The following is a 7,271-nucleotide window of genomic DNA, read 5'->3' as shown; positions in this document are numbered from 1 at the left end:
AGGAATAACACACAAACCGTGTGCCGCTCTTTCAGAAAGAAAATATACTCTTTTAGAATATACTCTTTTAAATGTTCTGCCGAAGCACCCAGGGGCGTTCTCTGCAAACCACAGATGCAGAGGGGAAGAAGCCGCTGAAATGTGCCGTAAGATCCAGCAAAGAGAGGTGAATGAACTCGGTGGATGAATTCAGCTCAATGAATAGAATCGCTCGATTCCGAAGAGAAAATCTGAATGAGTGGTTGCATACCAGCTCCTTTTATACCCGTATGTCCAGGGGAGTGGCATGCAAATTCCACTCACCAATTCTCATTGGCCTTTTAAAAAAAGATCAGAGGTGTTTGGGGCTCCCAAGAGTGACCCCTAGTGTCACTACATTGACACAACGTCGAGTGAGTGACAGATAGCGAACCTTCATTTTAATGTGGCCAGTTAGTTTGTGTAACTTTTCTCTGCCAATAAAATAGTCCCAAAAAAGCCAAAGCATCAAGCTTTGCATGTTGCTATGCAATGCACATATAATTGACATGCCCCCGACTTCTTAAAGAAAATTCTCCCCAAAAAGATCATTCAAAAAATTCAAAAGAGTTGCCCACTAGTAATAACACCTTTATGTGTGCTCAGCTCATAAATACTGACTTGAAAGCTGCATAATACTAACTTGACCAATGATAGTCATCACATTCATGGCTGTCTTTCAGTGGAAAGAAAGCCTTGGTTTGCACTCATAACATACCTTTGGGTATTTTGATTGACCAGTGCAAACAATGGTGTGTAACATGTGTAAAAGCCATCTGTGTGCTTAGAGGGTAAAATCTAAATTATACACTCTGCCATTTTACCACCTCAGGCATACAGCACTAACCTGTAAATATATAGAAATCTCTAAGGAAAATAACATAGGAATATAGCATGCACAGAACAGACATGGGTTTCACAGCTGGTGCACATTAGAATGGGACATGGTGAATCAAAGGGAAGGAGAAGGGGTGAAAAATGAGAGGGTGGGCACTGGACCATTGTGCAGATGGATATGCCAACAGAATGTTCTCAAACTAACATTCCTTCTAAAAATACACACACCGTTGATGGAGAGGTTGAGTGCTTCACACCAGTGACGTGTGACGAGACAGACGCAAAGCTGAGCTACCACTGGACTTGATGTCCCAAAAAGGTTTGGTACTTTGATCATTGAGTTACAAAGATCATAACACCACTGGAGCAAAACAGCAGTTAAAAGGGTTTTTGTTTTGCGAGAGCAAATCTCCATCTTATGGCCTCCAGGAGGAGCAGCTTTGATCTGCCTGTTTTGCATGTTTCAGTAGAGATGGCCAGCAGAGAGTGAAAACAGTGGAGTGGGGGCATGGGGCCAGGATAAGCAGATCTTCTGGGGAGTTTGGTCAGGATCAAGATATTTATTGCACTTCAGCATTATCTCAGTCACCAGCACCTTCTTGTTTCTATCGCACAGGTAGAAAAACACATTTTAGAGTAGTAAGGCCACTACCTGTAGAGTAAACATATACATCAACAAATGATTACCATCACATCAGATACACATACAGTGGTGTGAAAAAGTGTTTGCCCCCTTCCTGATTTCTTATTTTTTTGCATGTTTGTCACACTTAAATGTTTCAGATCATCAAACAAGTTTAAATATTAGTCAAAGATAACACAAGTAAACACAAAATGCAGTTTTAAAATGAAGGTTGTTATTATTAAGGGAAAACAAAATCCAAACCTACTTGGCCCTGTGTGAAAAAGTGATTGCCCCCTAAACCTAATAACTGGTTGGGCCACCCTTAGCAGCAACAACTGCAATCAAGCGTTTGCGATAACTTGCGATGAGTCTTTTACAGCTCTGTGGAGGAATTTTGGCCCACTCATCTTTGCAGAATTGTTGTAATTCAGCCACATTGGAGGGTTTTCAAGCATGAACTGCCTTTTTAAGGTCATGCCACAGCATCTCAATAGGATTCAGGTCAGGACTTTGACTAGGCCACTCCAAAGTCTTCATTTTGTTTTTCTTCAGCCATTCAGAGGTGGACTTGCTGGTGTGTTTTGGATCATTGTCCTGCTGCAGAACCCAAGTTCGCTTCAGCTTGAGGTCACGAACAGCTGGCCGGACATTCTCCTTCAGGATTTTTTGGTAGACAGCAGAATTCATGGTTCCATTTATCACAGCAAGTCTTCCAGGTCCTGAAGCAGCAAAACAGCCCCAGACCATCATACTACCACCACCATATTTTACTGTTGGTATGATGTTCTTTTTCTGAAATACGGTGTTACTTTTACGCCAGATGTAATGGGACACACACCTTCCAAAAAGTTCAACTTTTGTCTCGTCAGTCCACAGAGTATTTTCCCAAAAGTCTTGGGGATCATCAAGATGTTTTCTGGCAAAAATGAGATGAGCCTTAATGTTCTTTTTGCTCAGCAGTGGTTTTGGTCTTGGAACTCTGCCATGCAGGCCATTTTTGCCCAGTCTCTTTCTTATGGTGGAGTCATGAACACTGACCTTAACTGAGGCAAGTGAGGCCTGCAGTTCTTTGGATGTTGTTGTGGGGTCTTTTGTGACCTCTTGGATGAGTCGTCGCTGCGCTCTTGGGGTAATTTTGGTCGGCCGGCCACTCCTGGGAAGGTTCACCACTGTTCCATGTTTTCGCCATTTGTGGATAATGGCTCTCACTGTGGTTCTCTGGAGTCCCAAAGCTTTAGAAATGGCTTTATAACCTTTTCCAGACTGATAGATCTCAATTACTTTCTTTCTCATTTGTTCCTGAATTTCTTTGGATCTCGGCATGATGTCTAGCATTTGAAGATCTTTTGGTCTACTTCACTTTGTCAGGCAGGTCCTATTTAAGTGATTTCTTGATTGAGAACAGGTGTGGCAGTAATCAGGCCTGGGTGTGGCTAGAGAAATTGAACTCAGGTGTGATAAACCACAGTTAAGTTATGTTTTAAAAGGTGGGGCAAACACTTTTTCACACAGGGCCATGTAGGTTTGGATTTTGTTTTCCCTTAATAATAACAACCTTCATTTAAAAACTGCATTTTGTGTTTACTTGTGTTATCTTTGACTAATATTTAAACTTGTTTGATGATCTGAAACATTTAAGTGTGACAAACATGCAAAAAAATAAGAAATCAGGAAGGGGGCAAACACTTTTTCACACCACTGTATTATTTGATTGCCTGCTAGAAGCCAGCTCATACAATTGCGAAGTAAATGCAATCTAGAGGAACGGTTTTGATACGTGTAAATGGCCACATCCATTGCTGGATGATTCACTGACCTTAATCCCAGTGAAGCATATTTTATGATGTCCAGAGGATGGAGCAGTCTGGGACTGAGACATAGACATAAGCTGTGTCCCAAATGACACACTATACACTATGTCCTTACAAAATTTACTATGCACTAAACCATGTAGTGTATGAATTTTCAGTGTAGTATCATCCGAAATGGAACACTTAACGGTTTGTTACTACACGGAAGCATTCGCCCTTTAAAAGCTGATGGAAGTGACGTTTGAAGTGCACGTGATGTGTTGCCACTAACTTTAGCACATTAGTGGACCTCAGTTCAAAACTTGTATCTCAAACAACGTACATATTCACATAGCGTGGGGTGATGGTAAAGCATTCAACTTAAATATGCAAGGCGCAGTCTTCACAGAAGTTTCACTAGCTGCTACATTCTTCAATATTTACAACAGTTTTGTCAGACCAGCAACGCAGCCAGGTAACTCGGCCCCTTCCTCTATGTACGGCAAGCCGCATACACTGAGTGCATGAAGTGTCCAACATTCCACACTCCGTTTTGATGGTTGAAAAAGTGCATCATCCAGGCACTTAAAGTACACTTCTTTTTGTTCCATTTTCAGCGTAAACATACTTCTCGCACTACTTACACTACAAAATGACATGGAATAGTGCAGAAGTGTGTGGTTTGGGATGCACCTACAGTGCCTTGGGTTGCCAGATCAGGCTGTGAACCCAGACTTGTTGTTTACTCAGCAACCACTGTCTCAACAAATCACTTATATTGCATTTAATATCTATATCATGTATACTGTATTTAACATACCAAGGCTTGGCAACAGCAAATACATAAAAACACATGAAATCACACAGTTTTAAACATGCACTATTGAGGATAAGCTTTGCACACATATTTGCAGAGCACAACGAATACAGTAGGGTTCAAAAGTTTGAATCCATTTGAGTGTGTTTTAAAGAGCATCTTGAGTGCTTCAATGGAAGCTAGGAAATCTGACCTTTTTTTTTATAAAGGAGTTAGCATGGTTAATGTCACAAATATGTTTATTTCATTAGTGACCTTAAATTTTATGTTATAATGTTTCTTTATTTTTCAATATTAAACTCATAAAAAGTTTATTTTTAAGTTTTAATTAGATTTCAAATCCCATTTTTCTGTTGAACCCCACTGTAGTTGCTCACTGCTTTTTCAACTCATGTGCTCAAGATCATGAGTTTCTCTAAAAGAGGCTGAACAGGGCATTTCTCCCAAACATAAGTTTATCTAAAAATAAAATTTAGGTACGCCATAGAAATAATAATTAAAAAAAAAAAAAAACTGATAACAAAATACATCCCACACTAGCTGGGTTTCCATCCATGTATTATTATGCAATTTTTGGATATCGCATTCAAATTTTTAAATTGTACAATGTTGTAATAATTCTACAGGATCTGTTCTATTACCCCTGGTGGGTTTTATTTGCTGCACTCATTGATCGGTTCATGCATGGCTGCATGGATGGGCAGAGAGTTTGCCCAGCACAAAACCATACTGCCATTTCCAACAGTCTATAAGTGAATAAAGTATTCATTCAAGTATTTAAGTCAATTATTCATTTGACAGAAGTGGTCATGACTGAAATATATACAGTTTGTATATTATTCATATTATGTTACTGTTGCTAAAACAGCATACATGTGGTTAGAAACAAAATATGATTAAGTTTAATAAACCAGAGACCAGAAACATAATGAGCTGGCTTTAATGTAATGGTCAGAATTTATTTAGGTATGTAAGGGAAAAAAATTCTTGGCAAAAGAGATTCTAACAAACAGTATGATTTTTGGTGAGTAAAAACCATTTTATTTTGGATGGGATAAGAAAGTGGCTGAAGTAGCTCTGCAGCACGTCAACAATAGAATGGGGCATCCGTCCACAGTCGGCCCAACTCAACGTCACAACAGATGCATCCAAGGTCAAGGTCAAAGATATCTCTTTCGTCCCCGAGGGGCAATTTGTTGTACAGTCAGCAGTAAACACACAACCATCAGACAAACATTAATAATTGGACAATAGGTACAACATAAACAAAAAAATCACATTGAATTATTTAAGCTGGAACAAATGAGTCCTTAAGTCTATTTGTCCCACATGTTGGCAGATTGTATTTGCGGCCAGACAGAAGCAACTTAAACTCCTTGGACAGGGGGTGGCTAGAATCAGCCAAAATTGACTGGGCCTTCTGTAAAAACCCTGACCTTGTACAATGAGTTAAATCATTCAAGGTCATGCCTGCAATTTTGCTGCACACTTTAAAGATTACCCTGAAATCTGTTTCTATTTTTAATGTTAAGTAAACTGTACCAGCTGACAAAAGAAAACATAAGGACAGATTCAATAAAACAGGAATAAAACATTTTCATAAAAGTATTATCAACATTAAAACTTTGAAACTTTCGATAAATGTACATATATTGATGGGCTTTTCTACACACAGCATCAACCTGATACTCGGTCAACTTGTCATCAATGACAGTGCCAAGATATTTGTACTGCTGCACAAACTCATAAGCCTGATCATTAAACACTACATGGGATATGACTGTTGGGTTTCTCCTCAAATCTATTGTCATATCTTTAGTTTTCGATACATTAATGTCCAAAAAGGACGACTTACACCAATCTGTGAATTCCTCCACTACAGGGCCATGATCAGGGTCATCACTACTGAGAAGAGACACGATCACCGAATCATCGGAAAACTTAATGATATGATGCCTCACATATTGGCTTTAGCACTCATTAGTGTATAGCACAAATAAAAGAGGCGAGAGGACACACCCCTGGGGCGATCCCGTGAAGGAGAAAATAACATCTGATAAGACATCATTTACATTCACACGCTGCGACCTTCCAGTTAAAAAATCCATCAGCCAAAATATCATGCCAGTATCAATGCTGTGGATACTGCCTAGCCTTTCTGCTCAAATATGAGTCTGGATACAGTTAAAATTAAAATTAAAAAATTAAAAGTAATCGTACAAAAGTCTTTGTACCCTCAAGGTGTGATTGAATCATGTTTAAAAGGGTGCCCATCGCATCGTCAACACCCCTGCCTGACCTGTAGGCAAACTGGAACAGGTCCAAATTTGCCTGCACTGTATTTAGAAGAGCATCCTTCACAATCTTCACAAATGATTTCATAACAAGGGAGGTAAGTGCTACAGGCCTGTAGTCATTGAGTGACTTTGGAACATAATTTTTTGGCACAGGTACAATGATGGAATCTTTCCAAAGACAAGGAACCCTATGGAGATAGAGTGACAACACAAAGATAAAACAGAATATATCTGCCAACTGTTCAGCACAATTTTTAAGAATACGACCTCCAATACCATCAGGACCAGGACTTTTCTTTTAGAATGTACAATATTCTGTTCAAGAACAGCATTTTTGAAAACTGACAGTTCCTCACTGAAATCATTAAAATGATTATAAAAATGTTCAGTTCATTAGAAAGGTCAAGGTCAAGCTTGCCATCAAAGGAAATTTCTTAGACTGTATCTCCATCATTGATTTTACATCTTCCCATGCAGGGTGTAAATTACCAGTACTGAGCATATACTCAACTTTGTCCTTACGCTTAGCAAGCTTAAGTTTTTTTTTACTTGTTTCTGTAATTCCCTGTGTCACATCCCCTTTGTTAAAACTAATATTTCTCTGTATAACTGTGTTTTTGACAGATTTGAAGACCCATGGTTTATTATTTGGAACGGACGTGTGAGGGACCATTCACACCGAATGTGTTTTTGCGCACGTCTGTTCAGTTTTCCCATTGTTTAAACACATGCTGGACGAAAGTTTTTGAGACTTGCACCATGTCTCGCTTTTATATCAGTGTCTCATGCAGGACCGGCATATTTTAAACACCATGTCAAGTTAAAAAGAACTTCAAATTTTCAAAAATGCATGTTGAGACACCTGCGCTCTCTTTCATTCTTTGTGC

The sequence above is a fragment of the Myxocyprinus asiaticus genome, chromosome 5 (assembly GCF_019703515.2).
Source record: "Myxocyprinus asiaticus isolate MX2 ecotype Aquarium Trade chromosome 5, UBuf_Myxa_2, whole genome shotgun sequence".
Lineage (NCBI taxonomy): Eukaryota > Metazoa > Chordata > Actinopteri > Cypriniformes > Catostomidae > Myxocyprinus > Myxocyprinus asiaticus.
Note: the sequence above shows the minus strand (reverse complement) of the source record.